The sequence below is a fragment of the Staurois parvus genome, unplaced genomic scaffold (assembly GCF_062004578.1).
Source record: "Staurois parvus isolate SC_StPar_1 unplaced genomic scaffold, SC_StPar_1.0 ptg000081l, whole genome shotgun sequence".
Classification (NCBI taxonomy): Eukaryota; Metazoa; Chordata; class Amphibia; order Anura; family Ranidae; genus Staurois; species Staurois parvus.
The window spans coordinates 14,074,872-14,086,355 of NW_028317877.1; the positions used below are offsets into that span (position 1 = coordinate 14,074,872).

The 11,484-nt window shown below is 38.0% G+C and overlaps 1 long non-coding RNA gene across 1 annotated transcript; it reads right to left on the reverse strand.

Moving 5' to 3' along the window:
* Positions 1–397: 397 nt before the first annotated feature.
* LOC149468699 (uncharacterized) lies at positions 398–6,113 on the reverse strand. The gene is made up of 3 exons (XR_016311658.1): positions 4,960–6,113; positions 3,788–3,947; positions 398–1,397 (listed from the first exon to the last, which is right to left on the reverse strand). It is a non-coding gene; the product is annotated as an uncharacterized LOC149468699 (long non-coding RNA).
* Positions 6,114–11,484: the final 5,371 nt, after the last annotated feature.

Below are 11,484 nucleotides of genomic sequence, written 5' to 3' on the forward strand. Positions count from 1 at the left end.
ATTAAGCAGACCCTTGCACTACGTAGTTGAAGGTAAATCTAAAGGAAATTGGGCAGAAATTGGACAGAAATTTGTAAGAAAATTCGTATAGTGTATGGCCAGCCCTATGTTACTTGTGTGGAATAGGGAGCGGATTAGAAATATTAGGAAGGGTGTAAAAGCCATAGTATGTAAGTTTACCTTAAAAAGAGTCATGCTTGGCATTCTGTTTATGGAGATCAAACGGATGCGGAAGGAATAATGGGGAGATGATACCGTTAGATATCTATCTAGGAAAGAAGGTAAGTGGACATATAGAGTAATTACTTTACATCTTAAAGGACTCAACAAGGAGTTTGATCATAACTGTTTCCATACAGTGGGTGAAATATTAAGGTACATAAAAGTAGCGCACTCATAATGTGTCAAGAAGTGCTGTATTTCTGATGCTATGGGACAATTGTCAAGATATGAATACAATACAAGTGCAATTTTAACAAAGCTGTATGTTGATTTAAAATACAACATTAGAGAAGATGGTTCTTCTTTTGTAGTTACACAGTTTTCTTGAACTAGTTTGAAATCTGCAACACTGACGTGGTAAGTGGTATCATCTGAGTAGATCCATTGGCAAGTAATCAGGCAATTATGTGAAAGAGTGTGTTTATCTAATGCAGAGAAAAGCATTGACAAGGATTAATGCAGTATATGAGTTAGATACAACTCGGGTTGCCACCTCATCCCTTTAAAACAGAACACATATTAATTACACAGATTCTGATGCTGATTTCATGAAGACAAGGTACTAAGGGAGTTTAATTACCACCTTAATAAGCCACAGAACCTGTGTAATTAAAATGTGTTCAGTTTTAAAGGGATGAGGTGGCAACCCTAGATACAACACATAGTAAAACTGTGATATTAAGCTTTCAGAATGATGGGGAGCGGAACCAACAAAATAAACAGCAGCTTCTGTGACATTTGGTTTGTTTTATGTGTAGCAATTGACAAATGCCTTGCAGGTGAAAAGTTTAGAAATGTTTGGATTAGTTAATTAACTTTTATAATGACTGGCAAATATACAATTAGCAAAAGAGAATTGTGTGTTTTGGATTATTAAACCTTTGTGTGTGCTGTAGGTGAGTGTTATATTGTTAATTTTTTGGCATAAGAAACAGGAGAAAAGTGTTACAATAGTCATCACCAGTGAGACTGGTGTGCTCAGAAATGTAAAATGTCCAGAAATTTTGAAGTCATAGAAAAAAAAGTTTTTTTCACGTTTTTGTTCCGGAAAAAATGGAAATTTTAAAAAAACATTCAGTGTGAAGATGTTTTACAAATCGAAAGTCTTTCTGCTTTCAGCAGAAATTGCACCATGGAAATGTTTCCGTACTCTAGGTGTTGGTCTTCCCATTTTTCTGAAAGAAGGAAAAGAAAAACAATTTAAAGACCATAGTTACATAGATAGTCTGGCTGAAAAAAGACAAAAGTCCATCCAGTGAAACCATAGAAAAAAGTTATAATCCTATACCCACAGTTGATCCAGAGGAAGGCAAAAACACCCAGCAAAGCATGGTCCAATTTGCACCTGCTGGGAAAAAAATTCCTTCCTGATCCCCCGAGAGGCAATCGGATATTCCCTGGATCAACTTTACCTATAAATGTTAGTATCCAGTTATATTCTGTGTATCTAAGAAAGAATCCAGGCCTTTTTTGAAGCAATCAACTGAGCTGGCCAGAACCAACTCTTGAGGGAGTCTATTCCACATTTTCACAGCTCTCACTGTGAAGAAACCTTTCCTTGTTTGGAGATTAAATGTATTTTCCTCCAGATGTAAAGAGTGCCCACTTGTCCTCTGTGATGACCTCAGGGTGAATAGCTCTACACCGAGTTCACTATATGAACCACTGATGTATTTATACATGTTGATCATATCCCCTCTTAATCTCCTCTTCTCAAGAGAGAATACATTCAGTTCCTCTAATCTTTCCTCAAAGACCAGACTATTGGTAAACATTATGCTGTGATGGTGGAGAACATTCATAGGAATAATTCAAAGGTTATAAAGGTAAACTATTTTGTCAGACAAATATACCCTCTGTACCTGTCAATTAAGGCCTGAGAAGACAAAAACTATCATTTACTGTAACCCAACAATCACCCAACTGTAGGAGGCACAAGATGGAGCCCACAAGCAAACTAAACTGGAGCTTTTTCCCTTGCTGTGCTCCCTAGTGGCAGAAATGCATATTGTCTGAGAACTGCATAGAAAAGTACAGTGTTACTTGAATTGTATTCCAGGATATGCTTGTCTTCAGCTGAGAGAACTTGTAATAATTTAAGACTTTACATAAAGTCTCAGAAATCTTTCATTAAGTTAAGGTCTACACGTAAATATAGTTTGAATACTATGCCATGGATATATTATTGATCATTGTAAAAGAATACATTTCACAATCCTTTTTTTTCCAATTTTTCCACAAAAAAACAAAAAATGGTCTTGGAAATTTTTTGTTACCAGTTTTTCCAGTTTTCTTTTTAAGGCCTTCCATCTCTAGGTGTGTTTCAGGTATTTATTTTTTGTCTGTATACCTTAGGGTCGTTGCACACAATACTGATGTATGAATGGCAAATCCTCCTGGCAGTAAGTTCCTGCCCAAAAAACATTATTATGGTCTGTATAATGTAGTGTGTGCATTTATGCACAGTTACCTATTTACATGCTTAAAAATCCTTCTAGCTCTAAAAATGCTAAAGAATATAGGGGAAGTGTGATTTTCATTTGCATGTATGTGCATACAATACAAATGAGTAACACAGGTTTTTGTATTTTTCTTATTACTTATCTAAATGTCGCGCTAGTGTATGGATATTTACACACCTGTGTGGACAGGTCCATTGAAAGCAATAGGTTGCATTCAGATCAGTAAGAAAAAGCCCATCTGCTTTAAAGAGATACGAAACCCAGGACACTGCATTCACTATATCTGGTCTCCTACAGTACACACAACATTGAAATGCAATTATTTTAGTAAATATAAACTGCTAAATACCTTTTCTTAATAGCAGTAAGAGCAGTCGTGTGACTTCAGCAGAGCACTGGTTAAAGTGTGTAGGAGGAGTTTTCTTTCTGCTGTAGGAGGATGTGAAACTCTTGACCGTCTGTCCTGACAGTGCTGATTGGCCCTGTGCTGATCACATGCACTCTCCCAAGAAAAAAAAACCTCTCTAGGAATACTAACCAAACTGAACATGTGCATGTGACTACGGATTCAGTCTGTATCAGGTGGTCAATTCAACAAGAGGAGGAGCAGAGAAGAAAGGTTCAAACAGCCTTTTTACACAATGCAGAGGATTAACCCCTTAGGTTCCACAGTGAGTAAAACAAGTATGCTTTACTGCATATACAGACTGATTTTACTGTTGTGGGTTTAGTAACACTTTAAAACATGCCATTTTTTATGTCTGTGTGCAATAGCTTTTAGAGTTTCATTTTTCAGGATGTGATTACATTAAGTTTGCTGTGCATTTCCCCTGATTTAATCCCTTCCTGCCCACACCTCCTGGCCCTTAAGGAGGTTTTAGATGCTGGGAGGCAGAGGTGGGTATTTCTGTCATGTGACCGCAATGATTGGCTTTCACAGTGGTCACAGGATCGAAAAGCTCCCAATCGCAAGTAGAGATGGGGAGCTTTCCATTACCCACCGGTAATTGTGCCAGGAGCACGTGGCACAGCATTGTTTACATTTTCCTACGAATACACCGTATAACAATCTTAAGGTCCATAGAAGGTCCATATATGCTTACGTAGGTGAAGAAACTTCTGCAAGTACTGATATGATGTGAAGTCATATGCATTCCTCTGCTGATATAACTTGCTGGCAAGCGTTTTCCTATGCAAAACGGGCTCTGTGCACATGACAGACAGTTATCAAGAGCCATGGTAAGCAGAGGTATTCTACATTACCTATTAAAAGAAGCACAATATAAAACAAAATTAAAACAAGACACGAAATAAAACAGAACACATACCATATATTCAGCTTGGACAACAACAAATTTAACAACCCCCCAAAAAAGTGGAACTGTGACCACCCACAGTGGATCTCTCCCCTGTTCTGCCATTTCCATACTGGACATGCCTCTCTTTCATGGTTTGAGGCATTCCAAAGCAATGCAGAGAGAGCTAATGGGGAAACTGAGCTGACCACTGATGCATTACAATCCCAGTACCAGCAGAATGGAAGAACAGGACTTTAGTTTTGCTTTAATATTAGTTGCCCTTATACACAATTTATCCAAATACATGGAGAAAACAACTGGCCATCACACCTATATGAGTTGAAGGACATCCCCTTACAGAACTATGAGTATTAACTTGGAGTTGACTAAACCCCCTCCCTCCAGTCTGGCTATAACGACCTCCACTTTTCTGGGAAGGCTTTGCACAAGATTGTGAAATGTATCGGTAAGAATGTGTACCCATTCCACCAAAATATTATTTGTGAGATCAGATATTAATGTTGGACAAGAAGGCCTTGCCTTCCCACTTAATTCCAAATGTGTTTATTAGAGTTACGGTTGGGACTGTGTGCAGGCAATTTGAATCCCACCACACCAAACTAATCATATTATGTCTTTATAGACCTGTGTACCTGTGCACAGTCATGCTTGCTACTGTTGTCACAAGGTTAGACTCACACAATTGTCTAAATGTGTATGTATACTGTGAATTTAATAGTACCATGAAACACCTGAGCTCAATGATTTAGAGAGGAGTTCATATACTTTTGGCCATATAATCAGTACTGTATGTTGGTAAGGTGTCCACAAACATCTGGCAAGTAGGAGTATTTTAAATATAAAAAAAAAGAACAGTTTAAAGCAATTACCTTAAAGAAAACATGCTTTGCCAATGCAGGACAAAGCAAATGGTGGGTAGCCCCACTACCAGTACAAACTCAGCTTACCATACTTACCAGTCTTTCCCATTATTTCTAGATATGGGGGTGCATGTGACTTGCTTCAGCACTGGTGCTTGGAGATTGGTTGCTCAGGCACCCAACAATTTCATATGATGATGAAAGAAAGTCTTCTTCCCTTTGTAACCCTTAAGTTGTGAACTGGAGTTTATACGGGGCTTCGTCCTTCACTCCCTGTGGCCAAAGAGAGTGGAAGGCAAGCAAAGGTTAGATTAGAATGTGTAGCTGGAGGGGCACAGCGCTAAGTATGAACCCAATTTTATGTCCTACCTGGGCAAAGCACAGGTTCAATTATATGCAGACCTACCAAAAAACAACTGGGATAATTGGCCACTGTTCTGGCATTTAACATAGAAACACTTTTTCTGTGGTTGTAATGTGACCTGTGATGTCACTTTAAGCTGCAAGACAGGCATGAAAAATGTCCTGTGCTCAGTGCTGGGCTTTCAGACAAAGATAGAATATATTCTTCCGAGCAAGAATTTTTCAAAGGTTTTTCAAAACTTTATTCAAAACTCCAACCTGGCAGCTATGTATTTCTCCCTGAGGAACTAGTTATAGAGAAAATCAGGAGTGTAGATCTTCTATCAACCCTGTAGGAGAAATGGATGTATCCCCTCAGATGTTTGGACCAAGGTCCCAACCTAAATCAGAAGAAAATGAAGATAGTTAATCAATGTATTATATGTGTTTCCAGTTCTTTAAATAAAATGTTCCAGTTTTGCAAAGATATAGAAGTGATAATCCATGTGGATGAACAACTTTATGAATCAAATTCTATCAGCTCCTGAGGTGTCCATGCAGAATGCCCAAAAAAAGCTGAACTGTAGCCATCTAAAAAAAACTATATAATGTCATCTTTATGTTTAACTTTATCTGGCTTCAATTTGAATTCACGAAATTGGCACTTACCAACCTGTCTGGATGTAGTGTGGTCATAGGTATGGGTCTGATGGGGAGATTCAGAAAAACATGCTTCCCCCACTCAGTAATCTCACTACATAATCTGTGCTTGACATACCATGGGCATACCAATGGCTGCTCTATTCTAACTCACAAAACCTTCTGTACATGCAGTGGCCACAGATATTCCCCTGCTACCATGCATTGGCTGTCAATAGGGGAAGCTGCAACTGATTTCAAATACAAATCCTTGAATTTCACAGCTAATAAATATATTTCACAACATTACATCCATAGAAGTGAGAGGTTACACCAGCACAACTGCATGGCTATTACGGAGACCTGCAAACTGACAGACAAAAAAGTCACCCTGGGGATACGTACTGTTAAATTCTGCATGTTGCATTTGAAGAACTCCTAAATAGGACGTACATATAGAATCATAACTTTCTTTCAAGTACATCTCTGCAACAGAGTTCAGGAGTAAGGAGTTAGGTACAAATCTGATTGCCTGCAGACACTTGTTTGCTAAGTACCACTCAGTGCTGATAGAGTGGAAAGAAAGTACGGTGTTATCATTCTGAAGAGTCCCTTCCTTAGCGATGATATACAGCCTGGAAAGGTTGACAATGCATGGAAGGGCCAACAAAGAGAATTTCACAGGTCGGGACCCAGAAGACGTCCTCTACCAGTATATCTAAACTCTATCTGGACAATAGTTCTTTTTCTATAGCCCCATGTATAATTACCAATTTCTATTTTTTTTTTTGATTAACATAGTTGTTTTCAACTCTTGTCAGCATTCAGTATTGCTGATTTACTCCAACCTCTTATAAAAACTGTCTACATGCACCCCTTCCCTGATCTGATGCACATTTATGCTCTGGATTAGTTTCCTGATGGTTTAATGGTTCCTGTGATAATGGTGCCTAATCATCATGTGCTCGCACAACCACATGTGGTCTCCAGCAGGGTGGAAGTCACAGGATGACATCACATGAGCACAGTTGGGAGGCAGCTGTCACCTGCTAATAGGATTGCCTGAACAAAGACCTTCATTGCAGCACCACCAAGTATCAAAGCTGCACATTTAAAGATGATTAAAATAAGTTCTGGAATTACAACATGTTAAAGATCAGATGAGCAAAAGTGCAATAATACTCCTGCACAGCTAAAAGTAAAAAAAAAAAAATTCATATTTGCTGCTGCCAGAGTCTATGTAGTGCTCCTCACACCAAATTGTGTCATTAAATAAATAGGAGGAACTGACATAACGTGATGTCATCGCCGCCGAAGCCACGTGTAAGCCTGGCGGCCATCTTTAATAGGGTCAGTGCTGCTTAACTCTGTATTTACTCTGCAATTATTTTGCATTCCTACCCTGTATCATTTTATCACTTACTGGAATAAAAAGGTTTTTGAAATACTACACTATGGGCACCTGTTTTATGGCTCCTCTATAGAGCTATTAAACTTTCAGATGACCCCCGGCGATTGAATACCCAGAGGAAGGGAGCCCTGTATCCAGGCTGAGCACCCATCCATCCTAAAGGGGACCTCTGGATCTAGCAGATTTCCTTATTATCCCAAGACTTGATGACCAATCGATAGAAGGAAGCTCACCATATACCTGACACATTCCGCCTATCTAAGAGATCCTTGGTGGTTATATTTATATGCGCATTACCTATGCGCTTCCGGTGAGTGCGCAATTTTACTGTTGGTTTCAGTCACAAGCTTGTTAGAAATCTGCTGCAAAGAGGATCATTTATTCACGTTTTTGAACTTCTCACCTACTTATAATTAATTTCCTAAATTGGATGAACTCATATTCATATGTTTTATGTCTATTTATCAGTGCTGCACTTTAGATTTCTTATTGTCGTTTGAAGGTTTATTGTGGTTACCTTTTAGTGTTACAGCTGCTAATTGAGAGTGCTCACTTTACCATTTTGTTACCACTAAATAAATATGTGACTGCAGGGATTCCCTCTGTCAAAGCCATGTAGGTGGCGTAACGTGTAAGAGGCGGAGCCGGTGACCTGAGAGTGTGCACAAAGTTCAGGCGGAAGATAACCGCTGCTCCATAAGTTTTTGAAGAACAGTGTTGTTTATGTTTTAAGGGGACAGTGGCAAGATAAATTCTATGAATATACAGTATATGGATCCACAAGCTGCAGCCTCTAAATTCCCATACCATCAGGGACACATCTTGGATTATTTGCAAGTTGTTATCTGAAGTACACCAGTGATTGTGCAAAAAATATTGTGAGTGTTTTAATTTTAAGCCTTTTTAATAGATTTGTTTTTTTAATGGAAAGCAGTATGATGTTTGTAACATTTTTTCCGACTGTTAATCTCTGGATATATGGCCATGGGTATATAATCAAGAGGAAGGAATCACAGGATTTCCAGCAGACTGACACATCAGAGTGATTGAACCTTAAAGGGATAAGAGCATTTTGACCGAAATAGTAGTAGGTCATATCCTTGAAGTGAGCTACTATATGGTGGTGGAAGATTTATCACATGGTGGTTGATATTATTGCAGAAGAACAAGAGAACACTATAACACATATGCACTCACCGGTCACTTTATTAGGTACACCTTGCTAGTACTGGGTTGGATACCCTTCAAAACTGAATGGGACTGGCTTAATTCTTCACGGCAAAGATTCAACAAGGTGTTGGAAACATTCCTCAGAGAATTTGTCCATGTTGACATGAGTTACTGTTGCCTTTCTGTCATCTCAAACCAGTCTGCCCATTCTTCTCTGACCTCTGACATCAATAAGGCATTTTTGTCCACACTATTGCCACTTACTAGATATTTTCTCTTTTTCGGACCATTCTCTATAAACCCTAGAGATTTTTGTGCATGAAAATACCAGTAGATTAGCAATTTTTCAAATACTCAGACCAGCCAATCTGGCACCAACAACCATGCCAATGTCAAAGTCACTTAAATCCCCTTTCTTCCCCATTCTGAAGCTTAGTTTGGACTTCAGCAAGTTGTTGTCACCACGTCTACTTGCCTAAATGCACTGAGTTGCTGCCATGTGATTGGCCGATTAGCAATTTGTGTTACCAAGCAATTGAACAGGTGTATCTAATAAAGTGGCTGGTGAGTGTATGCTTGGACATTTATGGCATTTTATTTATAATGAGATATAGTGGATATTAAAAGACTTTCATTTATTTTATGTCTTACATGTGGAATTTCACTACTTAAGTAATGTTATGTGATTTATTTTTTATCTATTTATATATATGAGTATTGGTTTTGCAGTGCTGAGTCACATATTTATTCAAAGATCTGATGAGATTTACTAATGTGGTTCGGGTCTAATGTAAAGAAAAGGGACATTCTTTCAAGGACAGATAGGTGCATATGTTGGACAGTAGGACAAATGGTTTGTTAGAGGTATGAAAGAAGCCATCTATGTTAAACTGGATTAACCATTCCCAAACAGAGGTATCAGCTTTGAATCTCAGCTGTCATCCATACACAATGCTGTATTAACAGCTTAACCCTGGTAATTGGCCATGTAACTCAAACAATTACCACCTGTTTCAGACCCCTATGACACTGGCATGATTGGATTATTTAATTAGAACACAGTGGTTTCACAAACATTCGCACCTCTTAACATTTTTCTGGATGATCGACAACTGCCTTGACACATTCAATGGCTTGATTAAGGTGACTGAGATACCATGAGGCTATAAATGCTTGAGTACGTTCCTGATACTTATGCAAGCTGAGAAAGACAATTGGATGAGTGGCGAAACTGTCTTCATCATTACAGAACAAGCCCAGTTGAATGTGACTAACTGCTACTAGCTATACTACAAACTGGATAAATGTATACCTTTACTCTTTTTAACTGAATGACATCTAGTAATAACCAAAGGCAATCCACACGTACAGATTACAAACTCCTTTTGGTAAACCACTTGTTATTGGTTATATCCATTAAAGGGTAGAAAAGGAGTACAGAAAAAGAGATACACATCACAATTTGCCAGGTCTACTGTATGTCTACAGATATAAGAATGCCATACAAAAAACCTGACAAATGGGCTTTAAAAGCAGCAGTATGACTAATTTCACTACTAGAAACTATGTTGGAGGTGATAATATGGAACATGATAAGATATAGACATTGACTTTAGAATTACTCTAAATTCATTTGAGACATGTGTCAGTAAAATACAGAGGGTCAGCGAATACAAATATAACACTTATTTTCTCTTTCCTTGTGAAACCAAATTACTAGTCTATTGCTGAAACCTTGTTATTGTCCATCAGGTAAGAACATGCCAACTGTTAATTAAATCCTTCAAATACTTTTAGTTTTTCTGATTTATTTATTATGCTGGAGATAGGGGAGATACAAACTGAGTTTTAAAGATTCTCCCTTAAAGAATATGTAACCCCAACATTTCCCATTCCTGATATGTGCCTGCTGTACCATGTACTTGTAGAAAGAAAGTAACCTGTTCTCTTTGTATTGCTTCCGTGGTGTAAACACCTTGGTGTTCCTGCCAGTTGCTCTGCTTTCCTAAAAACTGACTACACTAGGCATGAGAGCACAACATTGTCAGTTTGCTAGCTGTGCTGGAAACTCAATCCTCCCATGATCAGACTTCTGCACACACACCCCAGCATTCATTGGGATGTTCAGTGTTTGCTGTTTCTCCTTCCTCAACTCTCTGTTCTCATAGGGAGCTTAGAGGTTATGTGATCACTTATAAAACATGGAATAAAATATTATGTTTATTTTTTTTTTTTCTACAGTATACGCATGTTTACATACAGTTGTTTTACAAGCTGAGGGTTTACATATACTTTAAACGAAATGTGAATGAAACCAAGAGGCAGGTACATTTATGCAGAAAATATACTAACTGAAATTAGATCTTATAAGCAAAAATTGGCCTAGGTAACATTATTGAGCCCCAAATACTTTTTAAATTAGCATTTAAAGGTATCATATATTTTCTGATAGAAAATTACAAGATTTTTATTCTTTTGATTGATTTAAATAGTGTGGATTATTCTTAAAATGTTTCTGATTTTTGTTGTGTTTCCAAATTTGCAGTGGTCCATAAGTAAAAGATCTCACCAATTATAATTATTTATAACCTCATATCCATGCCCAACTCCCATTTTCACAATCAGGATGTGCAATATCATACCAGATCAGCAGCGCTGATCAGCGTATTGTAACTGCAGGGAATCTGTTCATCTTTTTTCAGTCAGCCCACCGGCTGATAAAAAAAAACCTGATCCATGTACAGGTGAAACTCGAAAAATTAGAATATTGTGCAAAAGTTCATTTATTTCAGTAATGCAACTTAAAGGGTGAAACTAATATATGAGATAGAATCATTACAGGCAAAGCAAGATAGTTCAAACCGTGATTTGTCATAATTGTGATGATTATGGCTTACAGCTCATGAAAACCCCAAATCCACAATCTCAGAAAATTAGAATATTGTGAAAAGGTACGATATTCTAGGCTCAAAGTGTCCCACTCTAATCAGCTAATTAAGCCATAACACCTGCAAAGGGTTCCTGAGCCTTTAAATGGTCTCTCAGTCTGGTTCAGTAGG